Source organism: Nerophis lumbriciformis, linkage group LG14 (genome assembly GCF_033978685.3).
Source record: "Nerophis lumbriciformis linkage group LG14, RoL_Nlum_v2.1, whole genome shotgun sequence".
In the NCBI taxonomy this organism is placed as follows: Eukaryota; Metazoa; Chordata; class Actinopteri; order Syngnathiformes; family Syngnathidae; genus Nerophis; species Nerophis lumbriciformis.
In genome coordinates, this window is record NC_084561.2 from 10,112,719 (window position 1) to 10,129,708 (window position 16,990).

At 35.3% G+C, this 16,990-nt stretch overlaps 1 protein-coding gene and 1 long non-coding RNA gene across 3 annotated transcripts in view; one reads left to right on the forward strand and one right to left on the reverse strand.

Annotated features, from left to right (window-relative positions):
* The window catches only part of LOC133616606 (uncharacterized), a 136,821-nt gene that overhangs the window by 52,798 nt on the left and 67,033 nt on the right, over positions 1–16,990 (reverse strand). The window lies entirely within an intron of this gene.
* The window catches only part of adcyap1r1b (adenylate cyclase activating polypeptide 1b (pituitary) receptor type I), a 69,303-nt gene continuing 53,450 nt past the window's right edge, over positions 1,138–16,990 (forward strand). The window contains exon 1 of the mRNA XM_061976077.2: positions 1,138–1,393. The gene's annotated coding sequence lies outside the window, so the exon portion shown is untranslated. The remainder of the gene's footprint in view (positions 1,394–16,990) is intronic.

Consider the following 16,990-nt stretch of genomic DNA (forward strand, 5'->3'; position numbering starts at 1 on the left):
GCTTTTGTGCTTGAAAATGCATAACATAGGTTAAAAAATATGTAAATATGAGTATGAATATAATTTTATTTTGGAATTTTTCTTGACAATAAAAAATGTTTTCCCCCCCCCACAAAAAAAAAAAAAAAATATAAAAAAAATATTACAAATAAAATAAGAATAATAAAAATAGAAATAATACAAATCAGTCAAATAAGTACAAGCAAATATTGACATAAAGCCACAGACAACCACACTTCTGCGTGGCCTCAACATGGTGCAGCAACACACAAAAGCGAACAAAAGGCTCATCAACCAGCCACGTTTCCACCACGTCCAAGCTGGAGCTCAGTCTACTCTACATATTTTAGAAAACCACCCCATACTACCTAAAAATGAGAATATTTTTATTTGAAAAAACACTCACACACACACACACACACACACACACACACACACACACACACACACACACACACACACACACACACACACACACACACAAAAAAAAAAAACAACAACACAAATTAGCAACGGAGTGAAGCCACAAACTTTAAAGCAAATTGTGGCGAGGGACAATTCTTACATTTTGACGCATATTGAAGTAAAGTGAATTAATATTTATATAGCGCTTTTCTCTAGTGACTCAAAAGCGCTTTTACATAGTGAAACCCAATATCTAAGTTACATTTAAACCAGTGTGGGTGGGGCACTTGGAGCAGGTGGGTAAAATGTCTTGCCCAAGGACATAACAGCATCGACTAGGATGGCGGAAGCGGGGATCGAACCTGGAACCCTCAAGTTGCTGGCACGTTTGTGAATGTAAAATAAAACATTTTAGAACAATTTCATTCATGTTTTGTTGTATCCCATCCGATTATCTTCTTCAGTGTAGTAAATATGACATCCTAATGAATTTTTGCACATTTTTACATGAACTGTATGAGATTGATGATGGTCGCTGTCCAAGGTGCTGATATCGGTTCAAGAAAAATAAACATGGACATTGCAGCTCATGTAATCTACATCCCCTCCCTCATACGCCCACTACGTCTCCTCAAGCATCCTTCGCACGTCGCTCGCCCACAATTGGATTTCAGTTCCATGGTGTGTGTGTGTGTAAGAGTGTGTGTGTGTGTGGGGGGAGTGGGAGAGGGACACGGAGAGAGAGAGAGAGAGTTGATGCTAAGCCAGCGTCAATCCTCTGTGTGCTGTTTCAGGACAAACAATCAGTCACCACTGCAGCAGCAACAACAACATATTTCTTGGGTCTTTTCCCTTGGATGACATTTTCTGATTTGTATTTTGGAGTTTGGTGCTCAGGAGCTCTTTTAACCCGCAGGAGGAAAAGCCTTCCTGGTCATCATCGGCATCCACGGGAAGCAGCGCGGGAGTTTTTATTGACGACAACATGGTGAGGAAATGAAGCTGTCATGTTATTTTGCACGTCACGCAGATCGTGCCGGGATGTTGCAGCATGTCTGATTTGAGAAATAGGTGACCCTCCCCACCCCCCCACACCCATCACCCCCTAGCATCGTTTGACTATATTGTGCACATCACACACTTTGCTGTCTGCAACCTCTTTAAGATCCTCATTGTCAAGTTGTTTTAATGTTTAAATGTGTTTATATTTTATAGTCAGTCCTGCTTTACTAATGCAAAGTGAGTTAACATCTAAATGTCACATACGGTAGGTGTTTTCTTCTATTTTAGTCATCTACAAAAGGTAAACATGTTAGGCCAGGGCTATTTAACTACAGAATCCAAGGGTTCCGGGGGTCGAAATGTGGATGTTTCATCAGAAAGTACCTTTGAGACTTAGTTTACTTAATTACAAAGTAAACACATCGACTTTCACAATGCACTGTCTATAAATTCATTATTTTGCCCCACGCGTGTGCAGCTAGTTAACAGTATGAAGAAACAGAAGCTCCAGAAGTGTTGCTGCGGATAGATGTTCCTTATTTTTGAATTATTTTCCTTCCTCAGTTTTGTTTCTTTATTTTATTTTTCAATTAGGATTTTAAGACTGAAAATATTGACATAAAATAAACATTACAATAGCGTCCATTGTGTGTTTTACAAAAATAATGTCCATTGTGTCCAACTCGTATTAGCTCAGGGGCCGCATGGAGGAAAATCTGTACACACGTGGACCGGACTATTAAAATCATGGCATTAAAACAAAAAAAATAAAGACAACTTCAGATTGTTTTCTTTGTTAGCCAAAAATAGAACAAACACATTCTGAAAAATATTACAATAAAAATATAGAAAAAAATACCGGCCAGCGGTAAAGTTTAGATCCATGAAGGAAAGAAGAAAGTGAATGATTAATTTGCATATGCATAACAATTTGTTTTGTTTTCTTTTTTTTTAATGAATTAAGTGACGTTTATGACAACCTTTTCCCAAAACACAATATAGAATGTGAGATATAACAGGGTCATGCATACATTTATCATTTGTTTTCAAAACGGTTGCAGAAAAGTGGGATCCCAAACTATTACCACTCCACTTCAACTTAAAGACGGCATAAGTCCATTCCAGACGGGGTTAATAAATAGTAGGTTAGTGTTTTTCATACCTGCCATTGTTCTCTGTTTGACTGATTTTACTTGATCAAACCTTTTTCCAACATTCCATACTACAAAATAACAAAGAATGTATGATTAGTGCTGATATCATATCAAATCAATATCAGTATCGGCCAATACTTAACGTACTAAAATCGATATTGTATCGGAAGTGAAAAAGTTGTATGTGTGTTATCAGAATCAGAATCAGAAATACTTTATTAATCCCCGAGGGGAAATTAAATGTATTTAACACTTTAAATGTATTAAATAAATAACACTTTAGATGTGTTAAATACTTGACACTTTAAATGTGTTAAATAAATAACACTTTAAATGTGTTAAATGCTTGACACTTTAAATGTGTTAAATAAATAACACTTTAAATGTGTTAAATGCTTGACACTTTAAATGTGTTAAATACTTGACACTTTAAATGTGTTAAATAAATAACACTTTAAATGTGTTAAATACTTGACACTTTAAATGTGTTAAATACATGATAATCTAAATGTGTCAAATAAATAACACTTTAAATTAATTACAAAACACTTTAATTGTGTTAAATACATGACACTTTAATGTGTTAAATACACACCACTTTAGATGTATTAAAACATACAAATTTAAATGTGTGAGATACATAACACTTTAGATGTGTTAAATACATGGCAATCTAAATGTTTTAAATAAATAACACTTAATAAATACATAATACAATAAATAAATACAATAAATACATGTGTTAAATAAATAAACCTTTAAATGTGTTAAATACTTGACACTTTAAATGTGTTAAATACATAACAATTTAAATTAATTAACTTTAAATTAATTACATAACCCTTTAATTGTGTTAAATACTTGACTCTTTAGATGTATTAAAACATACAACTTTAAATGTGTTGGATACATAACACTTTAGATGTGTTAAATACATAATCTAAATGTGTTGAATAAATAACACTTCAAATTAAATGCATAACAATCTAAATGTATTAAACACATAACACTTTAGATGTGTAAAATACATAATACAATTTGTGTTGAATAAATACAACTTTAAATTAAATACATAGCAATCTAAATGTGTTAAATATATAACACTTGAAATTAAATAAATGACAATATAAATGTGTTAAATACATGGCAATCTAAATGTTTTAAATAAATAACACTTTTAATAAATACATAATACAATAAATAAATACAATAAATACATGTGTTAAATAAATAAACCTTTAAATGTGTTAAATACTTGACACTTTAAATGTGTTAAATACATAACAATTTAAATGTGTCAAATAAATAACACTTTAAATTAATTACTTAACCCTTTAATTGTGTTAAATACTTGACTCTTTAGATGTATTAAAACATACAACTTTAAATGTGTTAGATACATAACACTTCAGATGTGTTAAATACATAATCTAAATGTGTTGAATAAATAACACTTCAAATTACATGCATAACAATCTAAATGTATTAAACACATAACACTTTAGATGTGTAAAATACATAATATAATTTGTGTTGGATAAATACAACTTTAAATTAAATACATAGCAATCTAAATGTTTTGAATGTATAACACTTTAAATTAAATACATAATCTAAAAGTGCTAAACACTTAAAACACATTAGAAGACATCTAAAGTTCATTTTACATCCATGTCATTATTTTAATACTTTATTAGGGTGTCAGATATCAAAATGTAACTGTTATTGAGATATTTCTTCAATAAATTCAACTTCTCCTCCTTTGCAACCAAACAAAACAAAAACACAGTAAAATTTTGCCAAACAACACGGTCAAAAGCATGCAAATTTCTGATCAAATATGACCTTTCTGCTGGCTTCTCTATCCCTCCAACCTTCACTCTGCTTTGCATCCAAGCTTGGTCTTCTGGGACTACTCTAGATTACCGTAATATCACAAGACATACACAATCTCTACTTTAGCAAAACGTATAAATGGTTTCAAACGTATAGTAGTTTAAAAGCTGTTATTGATATTCAACAACAATGTTCATACTGTAATCTCCTTCAATACTGTACATGTGTTTTGCATAAACATGTCCTCGGTCTGCATGCAGCTGCACCTCTTTTTACTTCACTTCTACTTCAAATGGCAAAAACGGAGCATAACGAGGACAAAAAAGGGATGAGTTGCGTTTCGTTCGCCTCCACTTTTCATTCATAAGCTCCTCCTATTGCATCCCAAAATAGTCACGGCAATGTCATGTGTGTATGACTTCATTCCTCCCATCATTCCCTGACTCCATTTAGAGCTGAACCATCCACTGGGGAATTGTCTGATCTTACTTTGGAGTCCCAACTTTCCCTTTGAACCTTTCTGAGGAAGGCGTCTCAGGCATATGGATCAGGGATGAAAGCGTGAGATATGACCAGAAATGATGATGGCCTCAATGACTCATTAACTTAGGCTGACCATATTCTGAAATCCCAAAAAGAGGACACATATATGCACGCCAAGGCCGGGGACTAGGTGAAAATTTGCCAATGATACTCGAACTTGCTTTATAAATAATACATTTATTTAAATAAAGCATTTTTTCTCCTCTGTTGACAGCAGTGTTGGTGCTAGGAATTTTCAAAATGGGGTCCCATGGACCCCATTAAGTCATAAAAATGGGGTCCCACAGTAAATTTTTGGGGTTCCCACTTTTTTTGTAAGCGTTTTGAAAAATGTTTTATAAACGTATGCATGATCCTGTTATATGTCACATTCTATATTGTGTTTTGGAAAAAGGTTGTCATAAACGCATACTTGCCAACCTTGAGACCTCCGATTTCGGGAGGTGGGGGGAGGGGGTGGGGGTGGTCGGGGTGGGACGGGGGCGTGGCTAAAAGGTGAGGAGTATATTTACAGCTAGAATTCACCAAGTCAAGTATTTCATATATATATATATATATATATATATATATATATATATATATATATATAATAAAATAAATATATATATATATATATATATTTTATTTTATTATATATATATATATATATATATATATATATATATATATATATATATATATATAAAATAAATACTTGAATTTCAGTGTTCATTTATTTACATATATACACACTAGAGATGCGCGGTTTGCGGACACAACCGCGGATTCGGCGGATTATCCGCGGATCGGGCGGATGAAATTTAAATAAATAAGATTTTATCCGCGCCGCGGGTCGGGTCGGGCGGATTAATGAGATTTTTTTTTTGTTTTTTTTTGCGGGTGGCAGTTAAACCAATTCGGAAATATATATACATAGTTAAATGTTGTTAGCCACATACGAAAAACGAGCAGCACTCTTTGAAACAGGCAATTATTTATCAGCAGGCACCTGCAGCAGCCACAGGCACCTGCAGCACGCCACATCAGAAGAAGAAAAAAAAAATGGCAACACCGGCAGCAAACGTGGTACGCGACAAACTAAAAAAGGGAATACTAAAGACCAGGGAAAAAAAAGGCCAGAAAAGTTCAGCGTGGACTCGTTTTTATGAGGTTGTAAATCAGGATGACAGCAATGCTGGCTACGTGAGTTGCAAGAGCTGCGACGCTGTGTACGTCTACGACAGTCATAAAACCGGGACATCGAACATGGTGCATGGTGCGAACAAAGGACTTCTTTCATTTAAGGTTTGTGATAAACCATCAAACTCATTCGTTAAAAGGACTCTATAGTAATATAAAACGAATTTTTCTGGACATTATCATGCAAGAAAAGTTTATTTTTGGGACCGCGATCACCGCGTAATGATTTTTAAAGGTTGCATGACAAACATTTAACTGTCCCATGTGATCAGCCAGTGCGATTGGAAGTCCATGCTCAATTATTGCCTCCGTAAATAAAACTTCGGCATTTATCACATCCAAAGAATCTGTTTGGGCGACGAAAAACGTTGAAAGTTTTCCACTTGTATCGCTAGCAACGGCATTAGACTTGTGTTTTTTTGTCCCAAAGTGGTCTTTTACATCGCTAATTCCTCAGTGTCCGATCGAAAAATCTTGTCTGCACAAGGTGCAATTCGCGTAGTTTTCACCCTTTTTTTTTTTTAATTAATGAAAAACCGTATTTTTTATCACTGCACCCGTAACCCGGAATAGGTTGATGAAAACCGTACGAATTACGGGAAAACCGGAGTAGTTGGCAGGTGCCTCACTAATGCCTTGCATCGTCTGTATTAGATATAACGGGCGGGTGCGGGCGGATGGCGGGCGGATGCAGTTCTATTCAAACGTTACATCGGGTGGATGGCGGATGGTTGACGACTTTCTGATGCGGTTGCGGATGAAATATTTGCCTATCCGCGCATCTCTAATACACACACACATAACACTCATCTACTCATTGTTGAGTTAAGGGTTGAATTGTCCATCCTTGTTCTATTATCTGTCACTATTTTTTGAACCATGCTGAACACCCTTTCTGATGATGATGCATTGATGTGTGGCACGCACAAAAGTGCTTTCATCAAATGCACTAGATGGCAGTATTGTCCTGTTTAAGAGTGTCACAACATTGCTGTTTACGGCAGAGAAACTGCTTTACGGTATACAAAAAGGTGACTGCTGTTGTTGTGTGTTGTTGCCGCGCTGGGAGGACGTTAATGAAACTGCCTAACAATAAACCCACATAAGAAACCAAGAACTCGCCCTCCATCATTCTATAGTTATAACGTGATTGGGCAGGTACGCTTTTTTATATTGTGGAGGACCTGAGTCTGCCTGAATTTCGGGAGATTTTCGGGAGAAAATTTGTCCCGGGAGGTTTTCGGGAGAGGCGCTGAATTTCGGGAGTCTCCCGGAAAATCTGGGAGGGTTGGCAAGTATGCATAAACGTTACTTAATTCATTAAAAAAAAAAGAATAAAAAAAGAAAACAAATTTGTATACATATGTAAATGTATTCAGTTATAAACTTTCATTCACTTTCTTCTTTTCTTCATGGATCTGAACTTTACCGCTGCTGGTAGTTTTTTCTATGTTTTTATTGAATAAGTTGTAGGTGTGTTTATTTCAGGATAAAAGTGTAAAAAGTGTTTTGCTTGGGTCATGAAATGATGATAATGGTGTGCCAGGGCATACATACTTTTTATATTTAACACTTAAAGGGGAACATTATCACAATTTCAGAAGGGTTAAAACCATTAAAAATCAGTTCCCAGTGGCTTATTTGATTTTTTGATTTTTTTTAATTTAATTTTACCCATCACGCAATATCCCTAAAAAAAAGTTTCAAAGTGCCTGATTTTAACCACCCGTCCATTTTCCTGTGACGTCACATAATGAAGCCAACACAAACAAACATGGCGGAAAGAACAGCAAGCTATAGCGACATTAGCTCGGATTCAGACTCGGATTTCAGCAGCTTAAGCGATTCAATGATAATGACAATGAATATAATAAAATAATAAGACAATAAAAAATGTGTTCCACAGTGATGTCAAAAGTTTTTGTTTTAATAATCCCCCCCGCCCCCAAATAGAGACATTTTGCAACCTTTTCTTAGTCTTACAAAAATAGCAGCTAAATAGTGCAATTTTGTGTTTTCTCAACCAATAGTGGATAAATGTGTCTTGTTGATGGTTTTCTCCACCTGTTACTGTAGTGATCACATCATAAGACTTGTTATTGGTTTTTAAGATAGCAGTGGTCAAATTGTGTGTCCTTTCAAAAAAAGAGCGGTGAAATTGTGCAACTTTATTATTTTTTTCTCAAAATTAGTTGTCAAATTGTGCGACCTTTGGTTTTCTCAAATTTATTGGTTGAATTCTGCAACATGTTATCTATTTTCTCAAAAATGGTTGGAGTGTTTGAACTTTTAATTAGTTTTTCTCAAATAGCAGTCAAATTGTGGTACTTTTTATAAGTTGTCTCTTGGGATGCAAGAATTTGGTACTGCACTTATTGTGACTAAAATGAACCCCGTTATTATTATCGCGGTGTTGTTGTTCATGGTGAGTTTACTGACAGATATAAGTAAGAACTTTACACTACTTTATATTAGAAATGACAACAGCGGAGAATGAATGTCACGTAACAAGAAGATAGAGAAAAAGAAGCTTATGGACTACGGTGTTGGCACGGACTACAATGGCGGATTTTCAAGACTTATGCAGATCCCAAATACAGATCAGCAGGTACCAGAAGGTAAGAAATGTTGCTTTTTGCATAATATTGCGAAACAAAACGCTAGATAATATATCTTACCTTATACACACACCATACTAATATTCGTATGTTGAAGCACAGTACAATCCATCAAGCGGTGCGGCTTCGTAGCTTACCAAAGTCGTACTAAAACATGTTGATAGATTTTTGAGCGCCGTGTGTAATGTTCTATATTTTCAATGGAACATTTAAAATGTCGGTGTTGTGTACTTGAGTCACATTGCAGTCTACATGTATCTCTTATGTGTGACTGCCATCTACTGGTCACACTTATCATTTCACCATGTGCCACATAAAATAGCTTCGAGGTCGGTAAGCACAACCAAAATTATTCCGTACATTAGGCGCACCGGGTTATAAGGCGCACTGTCGAGTTTTGAGAAAATGAAAGGATTTGGAAGTGCGCCTTATAGTCCGAAAAATACGGTACTTTTATTTCAATGGGAATGTTAGGGACAGGAATACAGTTTCTATTGGTTTTGTGACACAGGTCGTACTTTGAAAGACTTGTACTGCCAAAGAGATCAATTTAATACCACCAAAAAAACAAACCATTTTTTAAATACTTTTTTGCAATGATTTCACAAAATTACACAACTATTTGTCCTTTAACATTGCCCCTTTTCCAATAAATAAACAATAATTATAGTGAAAACTAGAGATGTCCAATAATAAAATTATTGGATTAGGGTACATATCCGGTAAAACACGGACGTAGGGCATACTTGCCAACCCTCCCGATTTTCCCGGGAGACTCCCGAATTTCAGTGCCCCTCCCGAAAATCTCCCGGGGCAACCATTCTCCCGAATTTCTCCCAATTTCCACCCGGACAACAATATTGGGGGCGTGCCTTAAAGGCACTGCCTTTAACGTCCTCTACAACCTGTCGTCACGTCCGCTTTTCCTCCATACAAACAGCGTGCACATAATACATTTTAAACACACGTAAGTGAATGCAAGGCATACTTGATCAACAGCCATACAGGCCACACTGAGGGTGGCCGTAATAAACAACTTTAGCACTGTTACAAATATGCGCCACACTGTGAACCCACACCAAACAAAAATGACAAACACATTTCGGGAGAACATCCGCACCGTAACACAACATAAACACAACAGAACAAATACCCAGAAACCCTTGCAGCACTAACTCTAACAACTAACAATATACACCCCCCGCTACCACCAACATTTTCAAGCATATTGGCTATAGATGACCTAGAAATATCAATAGTTTAAGCGCTGGATGAGAGAAAACAAATGAGGGCACACTGGTCAGTGTTGTGGTTGCTGGTTGGCTAGACCTCGGGCAGCGTTGTTATATTGGAATAAACAAGTGCCTTTGTGGGTGCTCCTTCATGTCTGGAGGGCTTTAAACTGTGTTCAAGTAGAGCGTATTCGGAGGATCGTAATGATTTTTTTTGGGTGTGCTCTCGCTATGGAAATATTCGATTTGTAATGAATAATTCACATTAATAATGCAGTGATAAAAGACAAGGACAGACAAGTAATTACAAACAAAAGTCAATATATTTATCTGGATAAGTGAATAGATTAAATAAGAATGCAGACATAAATACAGGAGTAAAACAAAAGGAACATTGTATAAAGCATTAATGGATACGTCGTGATCAATGAACGTGCCAGCAACTCGAGGGTTCCAGGTTCGAGTCCAGCTTCCGCTATCCGAGTCACTGTCATTGTGTCCTTGGGCAAGACACCTCACGCTTGCTCCCAGTGCCACCCATAATAGTTTCAATGTAGCATAAATGTGGATAATGGGTTTTACTATGTAAAGCACTTTCAGTCTCTAGAGAGAAAAGCGCTATATAAATATAATTCATTTTACAGAACTTCGTATATATAGATATTCAGATAATCATACTACAGACTACAGAGATGGCGTGTTTACCTATGCTTATCATATATACACATATATACATATATATATATATATACATACATATATATATATATATATATATATACATACATATATATATATATATACACATACATACACATATATATATATATACGTACACACATATATACACACAAATATATAAATATATATATACACACACACACACACACACACACACACACACACACACACACACACACACACACACACACACACACACACACACACATACATATATATATATATATATACACACATACACACACACATATAGTATATACATAAACATACATACATACTTACATACAGATATACACACATGTAACATTGACCTACATTCCACACACACACACACACACACACACCCACACACACACACACACACACACACACACACACACACACACACACACACACACATACATATATATATATACATACGCACACACATATAGTATATACATATAATACATACACACACAAATATATACATAAACATACATACACACATACATACATACAGATATATACACATGTAACATTGACCTACATTCTATTTATATACTATCACCTTTATCAATTACTATATTACAAACATCTTCTGGATATAACTTATTAAATATGTCCATTTTTTTCTCTAATACTGAGTCGGGTTGTTATTTTAATATTTAATATTTAATATGAATAATTATTATTATTTAATGTTTCCATATATATTATCTGTCAGGGCTGTTCCTGGAAAATACAAACATTTTAACACGTAAAATTCCTTTTGAAAAGAAAAAAAAAAGTTTAAGTTAAGAAATGTTGTATAAATACAATACAATTGTTTTTATAAAAGTACTTTTTTTAATGTATTTATACAGGTACAGTAGTTTTTATGAAGTAATGTAATATTACTATACAGCATGGAGAGCGGACTTCTAACACACCATCAGCAGCTTCTCTATATTTTTATGGCTAAATGTTTAGACGTTTTTTGAACAACATACAGACTGATGTTTTGGAATTTTTCCTATCCAATAAAGAAATCTCCAGAGAAAGCTAAGGTATTTTAAGTATTTATTTGTGATCTCAAATAGCATCAGTTTACAGAGAAGCAAGTCTACGCTGCTACAGAAGAAGAAAGGTAGATTGAGAAGAAAGAAAGAGAGAGAGAGAACAGGGTCGGGGGGGTTAAAAAAAACCCTTCCAGATATTAAAACTGCTCATGCTCCATCATGTTTTTTTAATGATTTATTTCATTAATTCTCAGCACTGTCCTTCACGCTCACTTTCTTCGTCTCCATGGTCGGAAAAACAAAGATCTTTAGCGATAAGACAAGGGTGTCCAAAGTGTGGAGTTTTGTTGGGTGTCAAAATAAAATAAAATAAAAAGAATAATAAAAATGTAAGAAAAAAAAAGCAAATAAATAAAATAGGTAATAATAACACATTTTGTCACCTGTAACACAAAGTAGAATTATTGCTCTTTGAAGGAAGCCCTTCCTTTTAAAGAGCATATCAAAATACCTTAGAATAGTTCTTTTATGGATCAAAATCATTTTAATGTACACCAATATTACTCTTTTAGTGGGAATTATTATGAAATATTGACTATAAAATTGGATTTCAATGTAAACATTCCATAAATTGGTGCCATATTTCTATGCTTTGACTACTTTGAATTTCCCCTAACTTTAAAATAGGTTTTTAAAAATACAGAATAAATACACAAATAATTAAGAATACAATGTATAAATGAACAGTACAGGCCAAAAGTTTGGACACAACTTCTCATTCATTGGTTTTCTTTATTTCCATGACTATTTACATTGTAGATGGTCACTGAAGGCATCACAACTATGAATGAACATGTGGAGTTATGTACTTAACAAAAAAAGGTGAAATAACTGAAAACATGTTTTATATTCTTAGTTTCTTTACTGCTTTGCGCACTCTTGGCATTCTCTCGATGAGCTTCAAGAGGGTTTTCACTTTACAGGTGTCATAGTTTTGAAGCCTTCAGTGACAATCTACAATGTAAATAGTCATGAAAAGAAAGAAAACACATTGAAATAAGAAGGTGTGTCCAAATTTTTGGCCTGTACTGTATGTAAAAAGTATAAATACAACTAGAATAATGTAACAATGTGGAAATAGAAGAACATTTTAAGAAAAGTGAGAATTTTGGACAAAAATAGCCAAAATGAATATCATGTTTTCATTCAATTTGATTGGAATGTTGTTGTGGAAAACATGGGAATTTTAGTCGTCATGTCCTGAATGATCCTCCCACGCTTCTTTTTCCTCCCTCATTCTGCCTCTCGCTGGAATGTATGCAGAAGTATAAATCATAGAAAAGCTGTGATTAATGTAGAAGGTGTATATGGATGATAAGTACTTATGATGGTTAGTGTAGGCATGTAAATACATGTACATACACGGGGACGCCTCTTGCTAAATTGGGGCCCTAAGGAGAATTTAATTTGGTATTTGGTTATTTTGATACAGTACCAATGTGAGTGTTGGCCGATATTGATATTGATCCGATAGGATATCAGCACGACTCATACATACTTTTATTATTTCGCAAGGTGGAATGTTAGAAAAGGCTTGATCAAGGGAAATTGGCCAAACAGAGAACAATGGTAAGTATGAAAAAACACTAACCTATGTGTTATTTACAGTATGGAATGTACTTATGCTGTCTTTAAGTTGAAGTGGAATGGTAATGAGTTAGGTAAATTAAGCTCATGACTAGAGATGTCCGATTTCCGATGTCCGATAATATCGGCCTGCCGATATTATCGGCCGATAAATGCTTTAATATGTAATATCGGAAATTATCGGTATCGGTTTCAACCTCCCGATTTTCCCGGGAGACTCCCGAATCTCAGTGCCCATCCCGAAAATCCCCCGGGGCAACCATCCTCCCGGACAACATTATTGGGGGTGTGCCTTAAAGGCACTGCCTTTAGCGTCTTACAACCTGTCATCACGTGCGCTTTTCCTCCAGACAAACAGTGTGCCGGCCCAGTCACATAATATATGCGGCTTTTACACATACACAAGTGAATACTTGGTCAATAGCCATACAGGTCACACTGAGGGTGGCCGTATAAACAACTTTAACACTGTTACAAATATGCGCCACACTGTGAACCCACACCAAACAAGAACATTTCGGGAGAACACCCGCACCGTAACACAACATAAACACAACAGAACAAATACCCAGAACCCCTTGCAGCACTAACTCTTCCGGGACGCTACAATATAGACCCCCGCTGTAATTTTTTATTTTAATATATATATATATATATAAATAAAATAAATACTTGAATTTCAGTGTTCATTTATTTACACATATACACACACATAACACTCCTCTACTCATTGTTGTATTTGAAAGTGCAATGCTTTGCAGCCAGAAGCACAGCCTTTGAAGGAGCATAGGTATGGGCAGCATCTGTGAAATTTAATTTGCAGGCTATAGCCTACCATTTTTACCTTTTTGTAAATGACTTGACTAAATGACGAGAAAATACCAACTTTACGTGTTCATTGGAGGACATAAATGGATGTCCAGCTTTGCACAAGCAAACACGCTGCAGGACTGCTTGTATCGGACTTTTGAGATGAAAACCAATATAATCCGATACTGTTTTGTGCCAATATCAGACCGGTATCTGATATCTATATCAGATTGGGACACTCCTAATGTTTTGTACTAAAATAGATTCATTAAAGTCCAAAATAACAAATACAAATAAGAATTAAAACATTAGTTTGCTAACCTTACTGAAATAAATTGGACTTAGACAGTATGAATATTTGGGGAAATTTGCCAATATGTTTTTATCTGTGACAGAGCAGGAAGGAGCTAGGAATAAGTTTGCAATACTATATGACTGCTTGCTTATTTGTGGTTTGGATTGTCTTTAGGGTTTTATGAAAATGGTTATTGTCGAGGTTCCTGTAGTTATGTGGCATTAAAGCGCATGTGTATTAATACAGGGATCCGTTGCCATAGCAACACAAATGCAAGAACGCTTTAAAAGTCGGGATTTTGAGGAAAATCCTGGACTTTTTGAACTTCCCAAGAAGTCACCATATCTGGAAAGAAAAGTATTTGCTTAGGTATTTGCAGCTTTCCTAAAACTTTGTTTGATGAATATTCAATAATTATACTTTAGTACATTTTATATAGAAGTACAGTACTTTGTCGGTTTTTAAAGATTCTATTTGAAGGGGCAGAAGGGGCCTACTGGGATCTCTGAGGTTCAAATCTGAACTCAGCGGTTCTCTCAGCTGTTGCTGTTGACAACGGCAATGTGGGAGGAGCTTGTTCCTGGCAGGTCAACGCTGCCAAAGTCTCCCTGGGGGACAAAGCCTGAATACTTCTGCTATGTTGGCTTTACTCGCGACACTCCCGAGGCCTGCTCTGGGGGAACCCGCATGATGGTAAACATTCGCTAGGAAGTACAAACCACTAACAAACACCACAATACTGCAGTACTACACAACTAGACTAATACTACAGTACTAGCTGGGACTGTATGACGGTCCTGAGAGTTGTGAGTGAACAGGTGATCCTCAGGTTACGAACAAGGTTATTTCAGTACTTTTACCCAAACTAATACTATAGTCAGTCACACATGAAGTACTTATATACTGCAGTATTAGAAAGGTGATACTTTCACATGTTCCAAGATACAATCGTTATCCTTCATGATGGAAGTGTAAAGATCAAAATTCTTGCTGTGGAATTGTGTGTGAATTTTTGAGATGTGGGAATAAAGAACATAAATGTGCTGATTCGGCTCAAATGTTCTGCTGTTGGAATGTGTTGTTCTCCTAAAAAGGTGGTTCTCCTAAAGAATTGTGTTCTTCTAAAAAGTTTGGTTCTCCTAAAGAGTTGTGTTCTTCTAAAAAGTTTGGTTCTCCTACAGAGTTTTGTTCTCCTCAAAAGTTTGGTTCTCATAAGGAGTTTGGTTCTTCTAAAACGTGTGGTTCTCCTAAAGAGTTTTGTTCTTCTAAATAGTTTTGTTCTCTTAAAAAGTTTGGTCCTCCTAAAGAGTTTTTTCTCCTAAAGAGTTTGGTCCTCCTAAAGAGTTTTGTTTGCATACGAGTTTTGTTCTCCTAAAAAGTTTGGTTGTCCTAAAGAGTTTTGTTCTCCTAAAGAGTATGCTTTTTATAAAATATTGGATTCTCCTAGAGTTTGGTTCTCCTAAAGAGTTTGGTTCTCCTAAAAAGTTTGGTTCTCCTAAAAAGTTTGGTTCTTCTAAAGAGTTTGGTTTTCCTAAAGAGTTTGGTTCTCCTAAAAGGTATGGTTCTCCAAAAGAGTTTGGTTCTCCCAAAATGTTTTGTTTACCTAAAAAGTTTGGTTCTCCTAAAGAGTTGTGTTCTTCTAAAAAGTGTGGTTCTCCTAAAGAGTTGTGTTCTTCTAAAAAGTTTGGTTCTCCTACAAAGTTTTGTTCTCCTCAAAAGTTTGGTTCTCATAAGGAGTTTGGTTCTTCTAAAAAGTGTGGTTCTCCTAAAGAGTTTTGTTCTTCTAAATAGTTTTGTTCTCTTAAAAAGTTTGGTCCTCCAAAAGAGTTTTTTCTCCTAAAGAGTTTGGTCCTCCTAAAGAGTTTTGTTTGCATACAAGTTTTGTTCTCCTAAAAAGTTTGGTTGTCCTAAAGAGTTTTGTTCTCCTAAAGAGTATGTTTTTTTATAAAATATTGGATTCTCCTAGAGTTTGGTTCTCCTAAAGAGTTTGGTTCTCCTAAAAAGTTTGGTTCTCCTAAAAAGTTTGGTTCTTCTAAAGAGTTTGGTTTTCCTAAAGAGTTTGGTTCTCCTAAAAGGTATGGTTCTCCAAAAGAGTTTGGTTCTCCAAAAGAGTTTGGTTCTCCCAAAAAGTTTTGTTTACCTAAAAAGTTTGGTTCTCCTAAAGAGTTGTGTTCTTCTGAAAAGTGTGGTTCTCCTAAAGAGTTGTGTTCTTCTAAAAAGTTTGGTTCTCCTAAAGAGTTGTGTTCTTCTAAAAAGTTTGGTTCTCCTACAAAGTTTTGTTCTCCTCAAAAGTTTGGTTCTCATAAGGAGTTTGGTTCTTCTAAAAAGTGTGGTTCTCCTAAAGAGTTTTGTTCTTCTAAATAGTTTTGTTCTCTTAAAAAGTTTGGTCCTCCAAAAGAGTTTTTTCTCTGAAAGAGTTTGGTCCTCCTAAAGAGTTTTGTTTGGATACAAGTTTTGTTCTCCTAAAAAGTTTGGTTGTCCTAAAGAGTTTTGTTCTCCTAAAGAGTATGTGTTCTCATAAAATGTTGGATTCTCCTAGAGTTTGGTT